This window comes from Trichechus manatus, unplaced genomic scaffold (assembly GCF_000243295.1).
Source record: "Trichechus manatus latirostris isolate Lorelei unplaced genomic scaffold, TriManLat1.0 scaffold00030, whole genome shotgun sequence".
In the NCBI taxonomy this organism is placed as follows: domain Eukaryota; kingdom Metazoa; phylum Chordata; class Mammalia; order Sirenia; family Trichechidae; genus Trichechus; species Trichechus manatus.
The window spans coordinates 14,766,034-14,788,009 of NW_004443966.1; the positions used below are offsets into that span (position 1 = coordinate 14,766,034).

The 21,976-nt window shown below is 37.7% G+C and overlaps 1 protein-coding gene across 3 annotated transcripts in view; it reads left to right on the forward strand.

Moving 5' to 3' along the window:
- Positions 1-21,976, forward strand: part of GLCE (glucuronic acid epimerase) — a 103,032-nt gene that overhangs the window by 37,704 nt on the left and 43,352 nt on the right. For 2 of the 3 annotated variants that reach the window (XM_004374699.2, XM_023729760.1), the window contains exon 2: positions 12,851-12,942. The gene's annotated coding sequence lies outside the window, so the exon portion shown is untranslated. Of the gene's footprint in view, positions 1-12,532; positions 12,943-21,976 lie in introns of those variants that run through there. The other variant, XM_023729758.1, reaches the window with a different exon arrangement.

Here is a 21,976-nt window from a genome sequence, read left to right on the forward strand (position 1 = left end):
ACACCCATCAAAGGCATACTTTATTTCTGTCATAATGTTTTTTATTTATAGTATTTCTTTTTGAATCTTTCTTAGAGTTTCCTTTTCTCTGCTTATGTTAGTTATCTGCTCTTGTGTGTTTTCCACTTTTTCCATTAGATCCCTTAACATATTTATCATAAACCTAGAAAACCAAACCCATTGCCATTGAGTCAGTTCCGACTCATAAGAGCCCTATAGGACACCAACCCTGTAGGACAGAATAGAACTCCCCCATAGGGTTTCCAGGGTTGTATATCTTTACAGAAGCAGAGTGCCACAGCTTTCTCCTGCAGAGCAGCTGATGATTTCGAACTGCCGACCTCTTGGTTAGCAGTCAAGCGCTTAACCACTGCACCAGCAGGGCTCCTGTATCTATCATAGTTACTTTAAATTCCTAACCTGATAGTTCCCAAATCTCTACTATATCCGAATCTGGTTCTGATGTTTTGTCTCCTCAGACTATGTGTGTGTGTGTGTGTGTGTGTGTGTGTGTGTGTGTTTAGTATGTCTTGTAATTTTTTTGTTGAAAGTCAGGCATGATGTATCAGGTAAAAGGAACTGAGGTATATAGTGTGAGAGTTTTTTTGTTTGTTTGTTTATCTGACTACAAACTGGCTACGTTTACTGTTTGCTGTAGCTGTGGTGTCAGAGGCTAAAATTTCCTCTAATGTCCTTGTTTTTGTCTCCTCTGTAGTTTTTGGTTCCCTACAGACTGCTTCTTAAATAGAATCTTAGGCTTGCAGTTATTTTAGCTGTAATCCCCTATTATTATACAGCAGCCTTATTGTTGTGGTGGTAAACTATGGGGCAGGGGAAGCATTCTGTAGTCCTTTGATTAGATCTCAGTCTTTTAATGAGCCTGTGTCCCTGGGCTGTAATCTTCACAAGTATGTCCCAGTATTTTATTTGTTTGTTTTGTTTTTTCCTTCCTTAGATGAGATAGGAAGGCTAGAGAGACCTGGAGGGTGGGTATTTCCTTTCCCCCAGGTGGGTTAGGCTTTGATAAAACTCATGTCAGGCATTGGTAAAAGGTAAGGCCCTGGTAAGGCGAACAGAGAGCTTTAGGCATATTTCAATATGATTACTTCCCCTTCCCACCTGCTGGAGGCTAGAGGGGATTTTTTTCTCTGATCTTCACTCTGAGAACCTGGTGGGGCTCCTGCAGGTAAAACTCACAAAAGTGTAGATGACCCTCTATGATTGGGCCCTCAAGAGTTTTTAACTCTGAAGCTAGTCTACACCGAGCCTCCAGCAGTTTATCAATTGCAGTTTAAGTGTTCCTCCCAATAATGGCTTTAGCTCTGAGCCTCTGCTCTTGGACTTCTACTCCCTGTAAACTGATTCCTTATAGTATCCTGTCTCTCTCTCCTGTTTTGGGAGCAGCAGTTTGCTTTGTGACCTCAGTTCTCTGGTGGATCTAAGAAGAGTTGTTGATTTTCAATTTGTTCACCTTGTTTCTTGTGAGGACAGGAGCAAGAACTTCCAAGCTCTTTACATGTCAGACCAGAAACCAGAAGTCCATCCCATCACTTTTGACATATTCTGTTCTTTAGAACCAAGTCACTAGGTCTAGCCCACACTGAGGGGGAGGGGTTACCAAACATATAAATACCAGGAGGTGGGGCTCATTGGAGGGCCATCTTAGAATCTGTCACCACAGTACTCAAACCCTGATACTGTAAAATGCTGAACTTTTGAATGGATTAACTTTTTTCAGACTCCTTTGTAATTGGTAGCATACATTTGTAAGAGGGCTGGCCAAGAGTAAGGATTCAATTTAAGGCTGTCAAAGAAGAATAACTTGTTATTCAGGGATTCTTTCAACCCATGTTCTTGGTTTCATTAATGATTTGCTTTTATGAAATGAGTTAATCTTAGTGAAAATTTCAAATGTTTTGTATCTGTAGGATCTAAAAAAACAACAGGAATGCTATTTTTAAAAGCCAGAATGCATGCAGTAAATAATTTAAGAGGAATTCAAGAAATGGTCTAATAGCAAGCTATGTTTTGCGATAATTCAAGCTTCCAGCCTTTTTCAATACCGTTTTATGACTTGGATGGTGTTATGGATTGAATTGTGTCCTCCAAAAATGTGTGTCAACTTGGCTAGGCCATAATTCCCAGTGTTTTGTGGTTGTCCACCATTTTGTCATCTGAAGTGATTTTCCTATGTGTTGTAAATCCCAACCTCTATGATGTTAATGAGGCAGGATTAGAGGCGGTTATGTTAATGAGGCAGGATTCAGTCTACAGGATTAGGTTGTATCTTGAGTCAATGTCTTTTGAGATATAAAAGAGAGAAGCTAGCAGAGAGACAGAGGGACCTCCTACCAGCAAGAAAGCAGAGCCAGGAGTGGAGCGCATCCTTTGGATCCAGGTTCCCTGCTGTGAGATGCTAATAGACCAGGGGAAGATTGATGACAAGGACCATCCCCCAGAGCCAAAGAGAAAGAATGCCTTCCCCTGGAGCTGGCGCCCTGAATTCGGACTTCTAGCCTCCTAAACCATAAGAGAATAAGTTTCTTTTTGTTAAAGCCTTCCATCTGAGGTATTTCTGTTATAGCAGCACCAATTAACTAAGACAGATGGACATAATGATATATCAAAATCTGCGCAATTGAAGTATTGCTGAATTTGACCCCTTCTATAAAATAATTTTTTCCTTATAAAAATAAGCTCTTAACTGGCTGGAATAAGCTTCTGGTTGTGAATTTCAATTTTTTTTTTCATAATTTACATATTGAGGTAATGTACTCTTTAGAAGAGAACTAGGGAATCTCATCCTAGACTCGTAACATATTGAATCTTAGAAATAACTTGTGCAACCCCATCTTTTTTACAAATGCAGAAATGGCTACCCAGTGATGTACCCGAGCTGGCTAGTAGCAGAGCCAGTGACACATTCCAGGTCTGATTCATTCAGTGCTCTGTACCATACCACATTGCTAATAATAAATCATATTGGAATCACTTTAGGATCTTTAGAAAAAAGTATGCATGCCTGGTCCTATCCCAAACATTCTGATTTATTTGGTATGGGGTGAAAGCTGGGCGTTGGGATTTTTAAAAGCTCCTCAGGTGATTCCAATGTGCAGCTAAGTTTGGGACCCTCTGCTACAAATGGAATTAGTGTCTTTAAGGAATTGGAACTAGAGTGAAGTCAATAGTGCAGGTTTCCATCCATTTTAATTCCTTAATCACATATTTGGCTAGGTTTTATCTGGGCAGTAAGAAAAATCTTTCCCTTGAGTAATAATACCCAAGGTTTGTGCTGAACAAGGCTTTCTTAATAAGGCTCTTTTCACTAGTTTGTATTTCGTAAATGAGATGGCCTATGATAAAATTCTTCTTAACCATGAAATTGGAGAACAGTTCTTTGACCCTGATTACGGGAGGAGAAAGTTGTCTACCATCTGTGTTGTGACATGCTCTGCTGTTGTTTTAACTGGCTAAAATTCTAATTACTGCTAAACAGATTGTTTATGAGGTTGTTTTAATATTTTAGAGGAAGTATATAACTATAAAAAGGCAAAGAAATGGTTCCAGATTTAAAAACAAAAGACTTTTCCTTTGAAAGTAATTTAATCAGTAATTTGACAAACAGGATTGTTTCATAACACATTCTGTGTATGTCCTTGTTACTACATGTTGCAGGGAATGTGAAATTGCTCTTTGGTTATAACCATTCTCTGGTGCTGTCATGTACTCTTTAGCGTAGTGCTCACCAAACATTTAACTAAAAAATACTAATTCATGATTGGTAAATGACATTTCGCTCCAAGATATCAATTCTTTTAAATAAGACTTTTCCTTAATAATGCCGAATGTGGGGAGTGTGAAATAGAAGAGGTCAGGATAGGGGACTGTGATCAGAAGTGTTTCATAATTTTAGATCTTTTATTGAAACAGTGGCAGCTTGATGGCATGAGGCTATGTATGAAGGTCACTAGAATAGAGCGAGGGAGATGTAATAAAGACTTTTCATTGCTGTATTGCTGCCATAGCAAATTATTACAAATTTAGTGGCTTAAAGGACAGAAATGTATTATCTTACAGTTCTGTAGGTCAGAAGGGCCAACATGGGTCTCACTGGACTAAAACCAAGATGTCAACATGTCTGTGTTCCTTTCTGGAGGCTCTAGGCAGGGCTTCAAACCTAGTTCATGCCAGCTGGTTCATTCCGGTTCAAACCCCTGCTAAGAATGTGCATTTCTAACAAGTTCCCTGCTGAGAATTTGCATTTGCACTCCAGATATACTGAATTAGAATCATGTTGCAGGGAATGTGAAATTGCCCTTTGGTTATAACCATTCTCTGGTGCTGTCATGTACTCTTTAGTGTAGTGCTTACCAAACATTTAACTAAAAAATACTAATTCATGATTGGTAAATGATTCCCTGCAATCAGTTTTTGTAAGCTCCCCAGGTGATTCATATGTATAACTTCCTGGGAACGTGTTAGAAATGCACATTCTCAGCGAGAGGTGTGGGGTGGGGTGTTCAAGCCAGAACAAGCCATTGGAAGCCCTGACTCTAGTGGCAGATCTGTTTTCTTGTTCGTTCAGGTTTTTGCAGAATTCAATTCATTGTGATTGTAGCACTAAGATCCCCATTTCCTTGCTGGCTTTCAGATTAGGGCCATTCCCACCCTCTCAAGGCCACCTGCATTCTTTATCTTGTGGCCCCCCTTTCCACCATTTTCAAAGCCAGCAACAACAGGTTAAACCTCACACTTCCAGTATCTCCTCCTTCTTCCATCCCATCTCTGACCCACTCTTCTGTCTTCCTCTTCCACTTTAAAGGATTCACGTGATTAGACTGGGCCCACCTGGATAACCAGGATCATGTCCTCATCTCAAGATCCCTAACCTTAATCACAGCTGCAAGTCCCTTTTGCCATGAAAGGAAACATATTCACAGGTTCCAGGGAATAAGGGAATGGACATCTTTAGAGGTCTGCCATTCTGCACACCAAAAGGTCAATGGCATCAAGGAAACTAAGTGTTGATATTGATATAGTTGTTCAAAGACTTTATCCAACAAATAATTTTTGAGTGTTTACTGTGTGCTAGGCAGTCTACTAGGCACCAGGGCTATCGTGGTGAATAAGACACACAATGGTCCCTGTTCTGTGTATATAACAATATACTTATAAAAAACAAGCAAAACAGAACATTGCTTTAATTAAAGAACTTTTCATGTGTTTCATATTTATGTAAGAGCTTAACAAGCAGGAACTAGTTGTACCTTTGGCCCTTTCCTCACCCCACCACCACCCCAGTGGTTTGCATACTAGATGCTCAATAGTTACTAGTAACAGAGGCTTACTTAGTTTTCCTTTATACTGGGTTAGGAACCTGAATTATCTCTTTTCTACTATTTTCTACTCCAAAAGCAGTGAGAAATTTTGAGTTTGGCAATCCAGACTCACATGTTAATTTAGTATTTAGTCAGTACACACTAAGGAATTTTTAAAATGGTCTCAGGAATTATTATGCAGTCAATTTTACTTTTCTTAGTAAAGACTCTAGAATGCCTAAAGGCAGCTCTACAAATGCTGTCATCTTATAAATTGGCAAACTTTGGCTTTTTCCCCCCTGGGTTCAACAGCCTGAAAGCACTTACCCAATTGAAAAAAACAAAACAAAGCAAAACCAGCAGTTGCTTTAAACCAGTGTTGCATCAATAGATAATGAAGAATTGCCAACTCAGCGCAGATTAAAATAAACTTCTCAGTGTGGCTTTCCTGTAGATGGACAGACTTTTAAAATAACAGAAGAGATTTACTATCTGTTGTTTCCTTCTCTTAGATCTTGTCTTTCTCATATGCAACTCCCTTTTGTGCTCCCACTCTGACGAACTAGGTGTCTGTCCACTCTGTATAAGAAAAATCACAAAATTCTTATCAGTTGTTCAAAGCCTGCTAAAGACAGTTATTCTTAGTTTTCTTAGTGATAGTCAAGTTTACAGTTCTGTATTATGTGGTTTTCCAAAGCAGCAGTGGGGAATTTTAGTAATATGAATTGGAGTAAACATAGATTTTTCAAATTTATAGATAATGTAGCCAGGTATTAATTTCAAACTTGACCATCACAGAACTTTTTATCAGAACTACTAGAAAGTGGCTAAATACACTTGTAACACAAGTTTGGGCTACAAAGTGTAAATGTTACATGGGTCTTAGGGTACCTTCTTAATTTGGGTAGATGCCAAGCTCTCCATCCAGAATTCCTTTCTGATTCTTTGGCAGTTCAACATTTTTGGATAATCTCTTCATCAGTCTTTTTGTGTCTCTGAATAACCTAAACAGATTGTACTCAAAACTTCATTTCTGAAAGAAAAATTTATTGAATAATGGATGGAAAGTTCATTTGATTTGCTTATGTAGAGATGGATAATACTAATTTGAGTGAAGGAAGGTGATAGCTACTTTTATAGATGTAGGTGATTTCATGTACTGTAATCTTTGAAATGTTACACAATAATGTTGATTTCTATGATTTTTTATTTGGTATCTCAGTGTCTAGGAGAGTGTAGTATCCTGTTGGATTTAGTTTTCATATGAAAGTTGTTATTAAATGGAAACTTTCAAAGAAAGCTGGGAGTGTAAGTGTTTTACTCATTACCTTGGATGAGGTATGATAAGACCAGACACAAATCAAGAGAAAGAGACTGAGAAAGTTTTAAAGATTTTATTATACTTGTAGTTCCCTGGGGAGAACACAGCAAGCCGTGGCACAGGGCCACGTGTGGTTGCACCAGGGAACAGGGTAGGAACACGCTGGAATTGTAGGAGAGGGCTTATGTATGGCCAACAGGGTCGGGTTAGCTAGGTTTCCCGGGGATTGGGTGTTGAATAATTCTGCAGGCTCCAGGGAATAGGGGGCTGTCCCTAGCTGTTGGGTGCTTGGCCCTGGAAAGATTAGGGCTGGTACATGATGGCCGAGGAGTGTGAGAGCCTGATAAGGGGGATAATTAGAGAGTGGACTTAATCAGCTGTTCAAAAGGGGGAGCTGACCAGCCTCCAGCCAGAGCCTCAAAACTTCGTCAAGACAGCATTTGTGAGCTATTATATTATAAACAGTGAATGGTACAGTAATAAAAATGACAGAGGTTTTCCTGATTCTTTTGGAAAAAAACCCTGTGGTTATGGACATTAATATACAAGAGTGACTTAAATACATGCATTGCCACAGAGAGATGAAATTTACGGACTCACTGAAAACTTGTAACAGATGCATTACATCTTTGGAAGTCAGATTTGGCAGCCTTTGTAGATTGAATGTCTCCTGAGCAGATTCTGTGGAGCAGTAAGCATACAGATTTGCAGTAGGCACTGTTTTAATGGGTATCAAAACTAAACTGACCTTAGTGAACTATCACAGGGACTACATACAAATGGCTTCAGTTAGAGAGGCTGTATGGTACCAGAAGTAACCCATACATTTTTCCAAATGTATTTCTGGGGAAAATAAACCTTAATTCTTGAAGCAGACCATTTCACCTCTAATTGAATGTAATACTTGGAAAACAAAACCCTTATGGTAAAAGCTATTCCTTACAGAGGCTCTTTGTTTTCCATTTGTAATCAGTGCAGTTGCAGACTGGATTTTTTTTTTTTTTTCCTGCTGTCTCTCTCTCTGATCTTTCAAATAAAGTATAGCAATGTGAAACTGTTGCAAAATTTGCTAGCACAACTGAGACCACTGGTATCCTTAAAAACAAGTAATCATTGAGTTTAGCCTAAATAAAAATAGTTGACTAAATATGATTTCTTAAAAAAACCTAAGATAAATTTAGAAATCAAATAGATTAAATAATATAATATAGGTGTTCAGAGCAGCCCTTGTACTTAGTTTTTTTTTTTTTCCCCATTTGAATTAATTCCTGTTGTATGGATTTTAATGTTTTGTGACCTCATATATGTATAGCATAGTAATAATTCACTGGAAGCTTGTTGTACCACTGAGTTGATGTAAGATAAATAAAATCTTGCAGAAGAGTATAATAATTCTGCAGTATTATGCTGTCTGGTTTACATCCTTGCTTATTCTCATCCTACTTATTCAAATAAGGCAACTCATTTTTTCCCTGAAAATAAAAGATGGGAACAAATTAATATGTTTTGCTTTTTTATTTTCAGATTGCTCTTTATGCAACTGAGGTAGAATTAATCACATTTTTTTTCCTCCTGGAATTCTCTACTGCCTTTAAATCAGTATCTAAAAACAAAAAAAATCTTTATTGAAAGCTCTGTCTTATATGATGCCACTAAGCAGATGTCAGGATTTACTCTTCGGTAGGTGAGGTTGTGGTGGTTAGCAGATTAGACCCTCTGCAGCTGGTGCACTGCCTAGAATAACTGACATTTAGGCTGTTGATCCCCCAGTGAGCCTCCATGTCAGGAAGTCAGTAGAGAAGTTTGTCACTTGCTCTGTCTTAACATTAGGCAAAATAAATGAGGATTTTTACAGACTATAAAATCCAAAGCTAAATGTCCTGGAAAAGCCTTAATGACAAAGGTTTTTTGTTTATTTAAGTATCGCAAATTTTGCTTTTTAAATGAACATACAGTAAAATTACCCTTTTTGTGTGTATAGTTGATGAATTTTAACGTGTATAGATGCGTGTAACCACCAGCACCATCATGATCCAGAACAGTTCCAGTAGCTCAGAAAACTCCCACTTCTGTCCCTTTGTTGTTGCACCCTTCCCGCACTCCTAGCCCCTAGGCAGTTCAAATCCACCAGCAGCTCCTGGAAACCCTGTGGGGTTGTTCTGCTCTGTCCGATAAGGTTGCTGTGAGTCAGAATCTACTCAACTGCAATGGTTTTTTGTTTTTGATAGTTTTAAGCAGGCACTGGTCAGCTATTTTCTCTACCCTGCCCGTAGTATCAGCCATTTCTCTAAGGAGCCCTAGTTTCTTGTGTTGGAGAATTATTTTTAGAAACCAATATCTGGGCATCATATGAATGGAATGATATATCGTATTTTGAATCTAACTTCTTTCACTTAGCAAAATGCATTTAAGATTTGTCCATGTTGTTGTGTGATTCAAATAGTTCGTTCCTTTTTTTGCTGAATAGTATTCCATTGTACAGATGTACCACAGTTTGTTTATCCATTCACCTTTTGAAGCTAACAAGAACATCTTGGTTGCTTCCAGTTTTTGATGATTATGAATAAAGTTTTTTATGAACATTTGCATGCAGGTTTTTGTGTTAACGTAAGTTGTATTTCACTTGGGTAAATTTCGGTTCAGTTGCTTAGTCTTAGGGTGAGTGTGTATTTTACGTTATAAGGAACTGCCAAACTGTGTTCCAAAGTGGCATTTCTGTTTTGGATTTCCACCAACAGTGAATGAGAGTTCTTGTTGCTCTGCATCCTCAGCAGCATTTGGTTTTTGGATTTTAGCCATTCTAAAAAGTGTGCTTTTACTCATTTTTAAATTGGATTTTTTTTTTCTTTTACTTTTGAGTTTTTAGAATTTTTTACATATTTTAGATGCAGGTCTTTTGTTGGGTATGTGGTTTGTAATATTATCTCCCCATCTGTAGCTTGTCTGTACATTATCTTAAATATACAACAGTTTTTAGGTGCGTGCATATGTGTATGTGTTCCCTGGAGTTTTCTATGTAGACAGTCATTTGCAAATAGGAAAAGTTGTATATCTTCCTTACCAGTTTATATGTTCTTTATTTCTTTGTCTTGCCTTATGGTACTAGCTAGGACTTCCATTATGAGGTTGAAGAGGAGGGGTAAGGGTGAACATTCTTGCCTTGTCCTCTATCTTAGAGGAAAGCATTCAGTCCTTGACCATTAAGAATGGTGTTAACTATAGGTGAGGTTTTTTGTTTTTCTGGTAGATGTTCTTTCTGAAATTGCGTTTTCTTCTAGTCCTATTTGCTGCCAGTTTTATCATGAATGGAAGTTGAATTTTGTGAAGGCATTTTCTTTATCAATTGATAAGATCATATGGTTTTTATTCTTTAGACTATTCATGTGGTAGGTTACATCGATTAGTTTTCAAATATTAAACTAGCCTTGCATTCTTGAAATAAAGCTCACATGGTTGTGTTATATTATTTGTGATATAATTGGATTTGACTTGGTAATAATCTGTTGATGAGCTTTGCATCTATGTTCATATGAGTTATCGGTTTGTAGTTGTCTTGTACATGTAGTCCTTGACTTAGGACGTATTCGAGTTATGACATACCAACCACATTTACAACCGTCTTTTTTTTTTTTGTTACATCTTATTGTTAGTAATATGTATGTGGAGGTGGAAATAAGCACAATTAACAACATAGCAAATGGAATCAGTGATTTGGTGGTTAAACTAGAGAGGTCTACCAGGATATACAGGTAGTCCTCAATTTATGACGTATTCGAGTTACAACGAATAGCACTTAAGACCATCTTTTTTTTTGGTACATTTTATTGTGGTATAGTGATTAAGTGCTACAGCTGCTAACCAAAAGGTCAGCAGTTCGAATCTACCAGGCGCTCCTTGAAATTCTACAGGGCAGCTCTACTCTGTCCTATAGGGTCGCTATGAGTCAGAATCGACTCCTTGGCAGTGAGTTTGGTGTTTTGGTTTACATTTTATTGTTAGTAATATTTACTGCATACAGTGTTGCAGTGTGTAATTTGCTGATGTTCAAAGATCAAATTTATAAAGATATTGACAATAAAAGATGATAATAATGAAAACTAAAAAAAAAAAAAAAGGTGTTCCACTTAAGTCAGAACCAACCTAATGACAGAGTCATTGGAATGGAACCCGTCAAAAGTCTGAGACTACCTCTACAGTCTTATAATAAGTTGGGAAAGGGCCCATCTTCTACATTTTCTGGAAGAGATTATGTACAATTGATGATATTTCTATCTTAGCAATTCTTTCAGAGTAGTTCTGCTGTCAACACATCCTCTTAGTTTTCCTTCATCTGAGAATATCTTTACTCCACTTTCATCCCTGAAGGATATTTTCACTGCATATAGAATTCTTGGTTGACAGTTCTTTTCTTTCAGCACTTTAAAAATGTTCCATTTCCTTCTGGCCTCCACGGTTTCTAGAGAGAAGTCTTCAATCATTTGAGTTCTTTTTCCTCTATGAGTAATGTGTTGTTTTTTTCTGATTGCTTTTAAGAATTTTTCTTAGTCTTCAGTTTTCTAAATTTTTGATTAGGATGTGTCTGGGTATGGATTTCTTTGTATTTATTCTGTTTGAGGATTTGCTCATCTTCTTGAATCTGTAAATTTGTTTTTCATAAAATTTTGGAAAATACTTCTTAAAAATTATTTTTATCTACGCCACAATCTTTTTTTGTCTCCTGCTAGGATTCTGTGACACAAATATTAGACCTGAGACTCTCTCTTCCTCTTCCCTGCCGCCTTTCAGTCTTTTTATCTTTGTTGGTCAGACTGGATAATATGTATTCATCTAAAGTTCACTTATTCTTTCTCTTGTCATCTCCATCCTACTATTGAGCTCATCTAGTGAGCTTTTAAATTTTGGTTATTGATTTTTTTCACTTCCAAAATTACATTTAGTTCTTCTTTATATATCCTCTCATTTTTCTGAGTTTTCCTATCCTTCCATTTATTTCAAGAATGTTTGCTCTTACTTGCTGAAGCATTTTGTAATAGTGGCTTGAATATCTTTGTCAGTTAATTCCAACAGTAGTGTTTTCTTGGTATTGGTCTCTGTTGATTGTCTCTTCCCATGCAAGCTGAGATTTTTCTATTTCTTCCTATGCCAAGTAATTTTAGGTTGTATTCTGGACATTTTGAACGTTATGTTATTAGACTTTGGGTCTGTAAATGTTGATTATATTTGTTTTAGCAAGCTATTGACCCAGTTAGGTTTAGATTGCAAGCCATCTGTGGAATGTGGTTACAGCGTTAGTTCAGTTGTCAAAACCTTTGCAGTGCTGTTTGAATCTGTACCACGTGTGTGCCACCCAGTGGCTAGTCTGGAACTCAGGTGGTGTGCTATCCCAAATTCAGTTCTCAAAGTCTATATTTGCTGGTTTGGGTCAGATCCACACATGTGCCACTTGGCAGTGAGCCCAGGAGTTCATAAACAACCCACAAGCTCCTCCTTCTCTGTGATCTCCCAGTAATTTCTGGTTCCCTAGAGTTCCCCTTTTCCAAGCTCTGACCAGAAAATTGGGGTTTGCTTTATCTCTTCTAATGCACACTCCCTGCAACTGTGCCCATATCTGGGGTCAAGCAGCAGAAAGAGAGAGAGGAAAACAAACAAACAAGCAAAAAACAATAGGGATTTGTCACACCCTCTTGGGATCTCTTATAAGAGAGGAAGTTTCCCCTCCTTCAGAATTTTAGGCTTCTACCTGCCTTCATTGCCACTGCTGCCACAGCTGCCACAGGGGGCTGGGTGTGAGAGAATAGTGAAGAAGAAAAAGAGAGGAAAAACAAGAAGAAAAGTGGTGAACTTCCACACTTTTTCTGAGTGGTGGGAGATCCCTTCTCCTCTCCTCAAGCCAGAACTGGAGGGATTCTCCTAAAGCTTTCTCTGTCCATGCTAATGTCCACTTCTGAAGTTTGGGCTGTGTCAAGTTCAGGCCAGAGGATACCAGAGGGGGAAAATTTTTAAACTCATAGCTGCTTCAGTGATACTTTTAATTTTGATCCTCTTACATAATCCACCTGTACTGTTTACTTTCCAGAGTCCTCAAGTAGCTGATCCATACATTCTGTCCAGGGTTTATAGCTATATTCCCTTGAAGAGACAAATGGGAGTGTGCTTATTCCTTCTCTAGAATTGGAACCTGACTTAAAGGCTTTTAATTTGTTTTTTCTAGGAATTTGATGAGAAGCTCAAGTTTTGATTCAAATATATTTTGAGTGTGAAACCAGAGATGTACTAGAGTTTAGATTCTTTCATTTGAGTAAGGTAAGACTGCTTAATAAAATTTAATTACACAGTTACTATTCATTTTCAAACTTACATTTTAATGTGCTTCTTTATTAACATATCTTAATTTTCCGGTCCACCCTGAGAGTCTGACCTCAGAAAATGTTTTAATGAATTCTTCACCGTTTAAATAGTTAATGTTCCATGTAACAACTTCCAGATGCCTAGAAAGTCTATAAAATTTTTGCCATGCTTCTCAGGAATCTCTTGCCTGAAGAAAAATGCCTATATTTTAAATATACCATGCAAATTAGAATTTCCAAGCAATGAATTTCTGCATTTTAGGAACCAGAATCTGATTTTTAAAATTTTTTGCTACTACCTACCAGATAATTTTAACAAAATAAAATAGGTTTGGAAATCTTCATCTTATACGCAACTACTTGATTTGAAAAACAGCCTCTTTTGTATTATGTATAACCTGACATACATTTCCTAATAAGAGTTGTGTGAGATGTCTTTGTTTGCTTGTGTTCTTATAAAGTAAATTTAAAAGTTTTTTCAAATCTCCTTTAAAAAAGGGGAAACTGGACAATTATCTAAAAGAAAATACTTTGTATTCTTTTTACAGTATAACACCAAGCTGCAGGTTAGATTGATCTTAGTAATGGCAACAATAAGAAAAAGTTTGAAAGATAATCTCTTTTGTTCCCAATTTTATCATTTCCCATTTGAAAAGTTTTTATTTCTGAATATTAGTGTATTGGCAGAAGTGTCTTGTTTAAAAAGGAGTATATTATATAAAACCTGTCAATTCTAAAGTGGACAGAATTTTTTTTTTTTTTGAGTAACAGACCGACCTTGACATTAAGCATCCGATTAAGACTCTGAACTATAGTTGAAAGGAGAAGAGTGCACATTTTATGTGTGAAAGATCATCACAATGTCATTTAATTAGTATTCACTGCATGAATGCGTTGTATTTAGGTGGTATAAATGGGGCGTACTCTTGAAACAAATAGAGTTTGAGAAAATAACAGAGTTTGTACCAGAAAATTTTGTCTCCAGATTATTGTTTGTTTTTGTATGTAATAGATATCAATCTTCTTATATTGTTTAAAAAACTGCTTATATAGGCATCATGCATTTTATATTCAAATCAGTATGGGCTTAGAATTAGAGTGCTTATACATTTAAATTATGAAAATTGGATAAAATTAAGATGCAGAAAAATTGACAGGAATTTTCACAGCTTTTCTGTGTTATGTATGTTTTGCAGTGGTCTAGACTCAACTGGGCTTGGAGAGTGCCTATTTGATTCATAGATTGAAACTTATGAATAAGAGCTTCCTCTTAAATTATGGATTAAATGAATAATTTCTTTTATAAGGATCAGCACAAAGCCGGTTCCTATGAGGCAGAGGTTAAAGGTGTCCCAACTGTCCAGCTTTTCCAAATTGCTGTACCACTCCACCATCTCTAACATCAACTAGCCTTCCTCCCTGCAGTACTCTTCCTCCTGCCTTTGGATTCCATAATTCGCTTCAGTGTCTCACAGAACTGGGTCAAGGAAATGGTTCATGCAGCGGTGGAGGCTGGCAAGTCCCAAATCTATGGGTCAGGTGTAGGCTTCTCCCCACCTACATGTCTGCAGGGGCTGACACACCCAAACCTGCAGGTCAGACCACAGGCTGCTGGCTCACAAGGCTACGGAAGCTGGTGAATCAGGTCTGATAATAGGCCACTGGCCCACAGGGCTGCGGAAGCCGGCTAATCCCAGAATCGGCAGGTCAGATGGTAGGCTGCTGGCTCAAGTCCCAAGAACAAGAGATCAGACGGTGATAAACTGGACGCAGGATCCAGATGCAGAGAGAGAGAACCCCACCAGAGCACCCACATATATACCTTAGATGCAGGCCACACCCCAGGGAAGGGCGTAACTTGAGTAAGGGTGAGACTTGAGTCACGCCCACCTGCAAGGCTGTTGATATACCCTACACTAATCCTGCCTGATTAATATATAGAGGTTAGGATTTACAACACATAAAATGGAGGATAATTATGTCAGATCACAAAATGGAGGACAACCATACAATACTGAGAATCATGGCCTAGCCAAGTCGACACATAACCCCAACCATCACAGATTCCATATACCTTATTTGCATAGTCCCACTCAGTCATTGTGTGTGAGTCACAAAGACCATGGCTAGAAGGACCATGTTAAGTAATTCATTGCACTGCATGGATGCTGTAAGAAAATACTGCTAAAGCTTTTGCTACTACAAAAATCATACTTTAAGACATCTTTTTTTAAAAAAACTCTCCAGATTTATGTTTCAGCTGTGGAGTTTAAAAGTAAAAGAAGGGGAAATAAACCTATAAAGAAGTTCATGCTTTATTTGATACTTTTCTTCCATATAACCTTAGATTAGTTAGATTTTTCTAGGTCAACATAAAATATTTCATTTTAAAAGTTAGATACTGAGTCAATGCTGATTTGATAGTCATTGAAATCAGATATATGTGTGTTGAAAACATGGCCAGAATTTCTTCCTTCAATTGAATGTGCTGCTTGTCTTTTAGAGTGTATGTGGCTGGCTAAGAAAGGTCTTGGATTGACTTGTTTTGGAATTTTCTGTGTTCATGTCTTTAAAAGTATTCAGACTAAAAGAGAATTTCAACTTTTTAATATGTAGATCCTGATCAATGTCATTGTATAGCCTTGAGGTAGTAAAGAAACGAATTTGGAAATAAACATCCAAGGTTTATCCTCAAAGGAGATAATGTAAAAATATCTTACATTAATTGACCACTAGGGGATTTTCTTAAAGAAACTCTAAATAATGTGTTTTTCAAAGCTTTATTTATTTTTTTACTACAGTCATTTTGTTTTTTACCCAGTATTTTTTTCTAAGAAAAAACAATGTCATTAATGGAATTTGCTATTAAGGTATCTACACATTTGAAAGAGAGAAATAATGTTCTATTTCTTTTATATTTTAGTTTATTTTTTAAAAACTTTTTATTTTGAAATAATTTTAAATATACAACTTAAGTTGTGAGTACTGTACAAAGAGTTTATTTATATTCTTCACTCAGCTTCCTCTAATGTTAATATCTTACATAACCATAGTACAATTATCAAAACTAGCAAATCAGCATTGGTTTACTAAATTATAGACTTTATTCGAATTTCACCCATTTTTCCACTAATGTCCTTTATCCAGGATCCTGTCTAGGATCCCACATTAGCATTTAGTTGTCAGATATCCTTAATCTCTTCCAATCTTGGACAGTTTCTCAGTTTTTCCTTGTCTTTCATGACCTTCACACTTGCAGAATACTACTGAGCAGGTATTTTGTAGAATGTCACTCGATTTGAGTTCCCTGATTTTTCCTCATAATCAGATTGAAGTTAATGACTTTTGGGAAAGAATACCACAGAGGTGATGTGCCCTTTTCGGTGTATGATATCAGAGGGTGTACATGATGTCAGATGTCTTATTGCTGGTGATATTCACCATAATCACTTGGTTAAGATGGTGTCTGCCAGATTTCTCCACTGTAAAGTTACTAAACCCATTGCCTTTGAATTGATGCCAACTCACAGTAACTCTACAGGACAGAGTAGAACTGCCCCATGGGGTTTCCAAAGCTGTAAATCTTTATGGAGGCAGACTGCCACATCTTTCTCCCACGGAGCAGCTGGTAGGTTCAAATCACCAACCTGTTGGTTAGCAGCTAAGCGCTTAACCACTGCGCCACCAGGGCTCCAGTAAAGTTACTACCTTCCCCTTAAATAATAAATATTTGGGTGAGAATACTTAAAGGCTACACAAATACCCTGTTCCTCAAATTTTTGATCACTACTTTAGCATTTATTCGTGGACCTTGCCTGCAGCAGTTATTACTATGGTGTTCTAACAGTAATTTTCTTTCTTTTTTTTTAATTATTGTGCAGTTGATGGTGGTAGCTGGGCACCATCTAGTTGTGCTGGACTCAGTCTGGTGGAAGCTGTGGCAGTTGTGCCCCATTAGTCCTTTGGACTAGTCTTTCCCTTGTGTCTTTGATTTTCTTCATTCTCCCTTACTCCCGATGCGGTGGGACTAGCAGAGTATCCTAGATGACTGCTCACAAGCTTTTAAGACCCCAGATGCTACTCACCAAAGTAGGATGTAGAACATTTTCTTTATAAACTATGTTATGCCAGTTGAGCTAGATGTCCCCCGAGACCATGGTCCCCAGCCCTCAGCCCAGTAATTCAGTCCCTCAAGGAGTTCGGATGTGTCTGTGAAGCTTGCATGACCTTGTTGGTCAAGTTGTGCTGACTTATCCCCAGTATTGTGTACTGTCTAACCCTTCACCAAAGTTACCACTTATCTATTTCTAGTTAGTGTTTTTCCCTCCCTATCTCTTCCCCTCCCTCATAACCATCAAAGATGGTTTCTTTTTGTGTATAAACCTTATAAACCTTTTCATGAGTTTTTATAATAGTAGTCTCATAGAATATTTGTCCTTTTGTGATTGACTTATTTTATTCAGCATAATGCCCTCCAGATTCATCCAAGTTGTGTGAATGTTTCACAGATTCATCATTGTGTAGTATTCCATTGTGTGAATGTACCAGAGTTTGTTTTTCCATTCATCTGTTGATGGGAATGTGAATAATGCTGCAATATGTGATGCTACAGTGCTACAATGGGTGTGAATATGTCTATTCGTGTGATGGCTCTTCTCTAGGAGCTATTCCTAGGAGTGGGATTGCTAGATCATATGGTATTTCTATTTCTAACTTTTAAAGGAAGTACCATATCATTTTCCAAAATGATCATACCATTTTGCATTCCCACCTGCAGTGCATAAGAGTTCCAGTCTCCCTGCAACCTCTCCAACATTTGTTATTTTCTGCTTTTTTGATTCATGCCAGTCATGTCAGGGTGAGATGATATCTCATTGTAGTTTTGATTTGCATTTCTCCAATGGCTAGTGATCGCGAGCATTTCCTCCTGTGTCTGTTAGCTGCCTGAATGTCTTCTTTGGTGAAGTGTCTGTATCTTTTGCCCATTTTTTAATTGGATTATTTGTCTTTTTGTTGTAGAAGTGTTGGATTTTCCTGTAGATTTTAGAGATTAGACCTTTGTTGGATTTGTCATAACCAAAAATTTTTCCCAGTCTGTAGATTATCTTTTTACTCTTTTGATGAAGTCTTTTGATAAGCATAAGTGTTTGATTTTTAGAAGATCCCAGTTATCTAGCTTATCTTCTGGTATTTGTGTATTGTTAGTTATGGTTTGTATCCTGTTTATGTCGTGTATTAGGGCCTCTAGCATTGTGACCCTATTTTTCCTTCTGTGATCTTTATAGTTTTTGGTTTTATATTTAGGTCTTTAATCCATTTTGGGAATTAGTTTTTGTGTATGGTGTGAGGTATGGGTCCTGTTTCTTTTTTTTACCGATAGACAGCCAGTTTTTCCAGTACCATTTGTTAAAAAACCTGTCTTTTCCCCCCATTTAATGGACTTTGGGCCTCTCTGACAGTAATTTTCTATTCCCCTCATTCTTCTACATTTGTTAGAGTTCTTCTGTAAAAAAAAGAGTTACTCCTTTTCTCCCTCCTATTTATCTATTCAATCTTTCATTTATATCAGTGTGCACTTGTGGATATTTATCTGATCCTCTGGATTATAATCCAATACTATCATTATTTATTTTGTTGCTCAAATTGTCCCAGCTTTGGCCATTGAGCCCTTTCAGGTTTGTCTTTTTTTTTTTTTTTATAAGCAATTCCTTACTTTCTGGCTTAACAAGATGCTCCAGACTCATCTTGTATTTTCTTTGCCCCAGTCCTAGAATCACCCACTTCATCAAGGAGCCCAGGTCTACTTTTTTGGAGAATGGTATTTAGAAACCAACATCTGGGTATTAGGTGTGCTGATCGCTACTAAGGTATCACTGCTTCTAGGCCCTTTTAGAAGCAGAGCTAGGAAATGTATGCATGCATGCTAACCCACGTATACATACGCATCTGTGTTTGTGTATCTGCTATCTATCTGTGTGTACATTAAAAAAAGAAAAAAAAATTAGTTCATATCTCTGACTCCAATCCAGCACCACAGGGATCATTCTAGCATTTCTTTTTTGCTTATTTGTAACTTCTGTCTCTCACAAGGAGAAACCTGACTCTCGTTATCTATAATTTATTTACTTACGTATTACATATAGGGTAGTTTCAGAATGGCTAACCCATATCCCAGTGAGAAACAAATTTACCAACTAGAGTATAATGTTTGTGTACAGTTCTTTTGATCGTTTTGTCTCACAGTATCCAGCCCAAATCTAAAGTTTCTCAGGACAGACCCTGTCTTCCATATCCCTTTCAGTCTGCTATGTCTTTCATTTCTAATGCAGTTTAGATTCATTCGTCACAGTTTACATTCCATCTTGGGTTTCCCTGACTTCTTGGGGATGGAACACTTTGTAGTTAACCCTAGTCCCCATCCTTTAACTCTAGTTAACAAAGCAAGTGTCCCCTAGTCGGAGAGAGCTAGTCTAAGCAGTATTTTATTTACATATTCAGATCCTGAAAATAATGTTAGTATTAGAGGTGATTATAATGGGAAGATGACGTTCTTGTCTGCTTTAGAATGAGCATTTTTTTAATGTCCTATTTGACAGTGTGATTATAACACTGATATATCTAATGGCTAAACACAGGGTTGTTACGATGATGATGATGACAGTCTTAGAATTTAAACCAGCAAGTTTGAAATTGGAAAGTGCAGACCTTTCTACAGGGGCTACTCTAGTCACTGTACATAAACTATATTGTCTTACTCTCTCAGGCCCGATTTATAAATGAGATACAAATAAGACCACCAGTGTTTTCCCAGCCTTGTGAGGGAGAAAAAGTACTATATATACATATATGATAAATGTATTTTTTCCTCCTTTTCTTCTCCTGAACAGCAGAAAAAAAGAGGGAAGAAAGTGGGTTTGTTTGTTTTTTAAGGTCTTGATGGCAGCCTGTTGCTGTTGTGTGCCACTGAGTCTATTCCGAGACAGAGTAGAACTGCCCCAGAGGGTTTCCTAGGCTGAAATTTTTATGGGAGCAGACCTCCAGGTCTTTTCTCCTGCAGAGCCACTAAACCCGAAAACCAAACCTGTTGCTGTCAAGTTGATTCCGACTCATAGCGACCCTATAGGACAGAGCAGAACTGCCCCATATGGTTTCTAAGGAGTGGCTGGTGGGTTGAACTGCCAGCCTTTTGGTTAGCAGCCGGGCACTTCACCACTGGGCCACTAGTGCTCCCAGTGACAGCCTAATTCCTTATTTATAGGAGCCCTGGTGGCACAGCAGTTAAGGGATTGGCTGCTAACTGAAAGGTTGGCAGTTCGAATCCACTCAGCAGCGCCACTCCATAGGAGAAAGACCTGGCGATCTGCTCCCATGAAGATTATAGCCTAGAAAACTTTATGGGGCAGTTCTACTTTGTCATATGGGGTTGCTATGAGTCAAAATCAACTCGATGGCACCTAACAACAGTAACAACAGGAAGGTGAACTTTGTGACTTTAGTTACTATGGTTTAGAGCCCAAGGCTAATAAAGTGGCAGCTGCAAAGCGGATGGCCATGAGTGACAACTGACAGTAAGTTTTACCTTCTGGTGTTCAAATCAGCATTTCTGAAATTGGGGAGTGAGGGGAGGATGGAGTTTAACTTTTTTTGAGCAGCTGTTACTTGGTAACTCCAAGTCAGGCACTTTGTTTCCCATGTTATTCCATTTAAGCCTCACAATTAGCCTACAAGGTGTAAAATTATCCACATTTTACAGATAAAGAAAATTTATCCAAGGTAACACAGCCAGTAGTGGCAGTCTTAGGAAATAAAAGTTCATGTTCTTATCCACTGTACTATACTGCTTCTTTTAAGCTTAGAAAGTAATGGAAATTATAGAAAATTCATCTAAGTTTTTAAGCCTCTTGAAGGGAAATTAATAATTAGACAAGGCTAAGATTTTCTCAGTTTTTTTGTAGTGATTTCTTCAACCTTAAGGGGCTTCGTCTTTGAAAACCTAAAACATAATATGTTATATGAGGGAACTGTGAGCATAATAGTTAATGCTAATCACGTGAGTAAATCTCCAACTGATGTCTTAGAAAGGATTCTCTAATGACATTGGTGATACTTAGTAGTTTTCTTGAAAATCATTTATGAAATCGTAAATAATACTACATGTCTGCATTATGGCTTATTTCCAAAGAAAAGTGATCCAACAGAATGCGGAAATTATCAAACAACATCATTAATAGCACATGCAAGTAAAATTTTGCTGAAGATAATTCACAAATGGTTGCAGCAGTACATAGACAGGGAACTGCCAGAAATTCAAAGCGGATTCAGAAGAGGACAATGGAACAAGGGATATCATTGCTGATGTCAGATGGATCTTGGCTGAGCAGAGAATACCGGAAAGAAAAACAAACAAACAAAAAAAAACCCATTGCTGTCAGGTTGATTCCAACTCATAGTGACCCTATAGGACAGAGTAGAACTGCCTCAGGGTTTCCAAAGAGCTGAACTTCCAAAGTTCTAACTGATGAACTTGCGGTTAGCAGCCAAACTCTTAACCACTATGCCACCAGGGTTTCCAGAAAGATGTTTACCTGTATTTTATTGACTATTCAAAGGCATTCTACTGTGGATCATAACAAGTTATGGATAACATTACGACGAATGGGAATTCCAGAACACTTGGTTGTGCTCATGTGGAACCCGTACACAGACCAAGAGGCACTTATTTGAGCAGAACAAGGGGATACTGCATGGTTTAAAATCAGGAAAGGTGTGCATCACCATTCTCATTCAATGTGTAAACTGAGCAGTTAATCCAAGAAGTTTGACTGTATGAAAAAGAATGCAGCATCAGGATTGGAGGATGACTCACTAACAACCTGCGATATGCAGATGACACAGCCTTGCTTGTTGAAAGTGAAGAGGACTTAAAGCACTTTCTGATGAAGATCAAAGACTACAGCCTTCAGTATGGATTACACCTCAACATAAAGAAA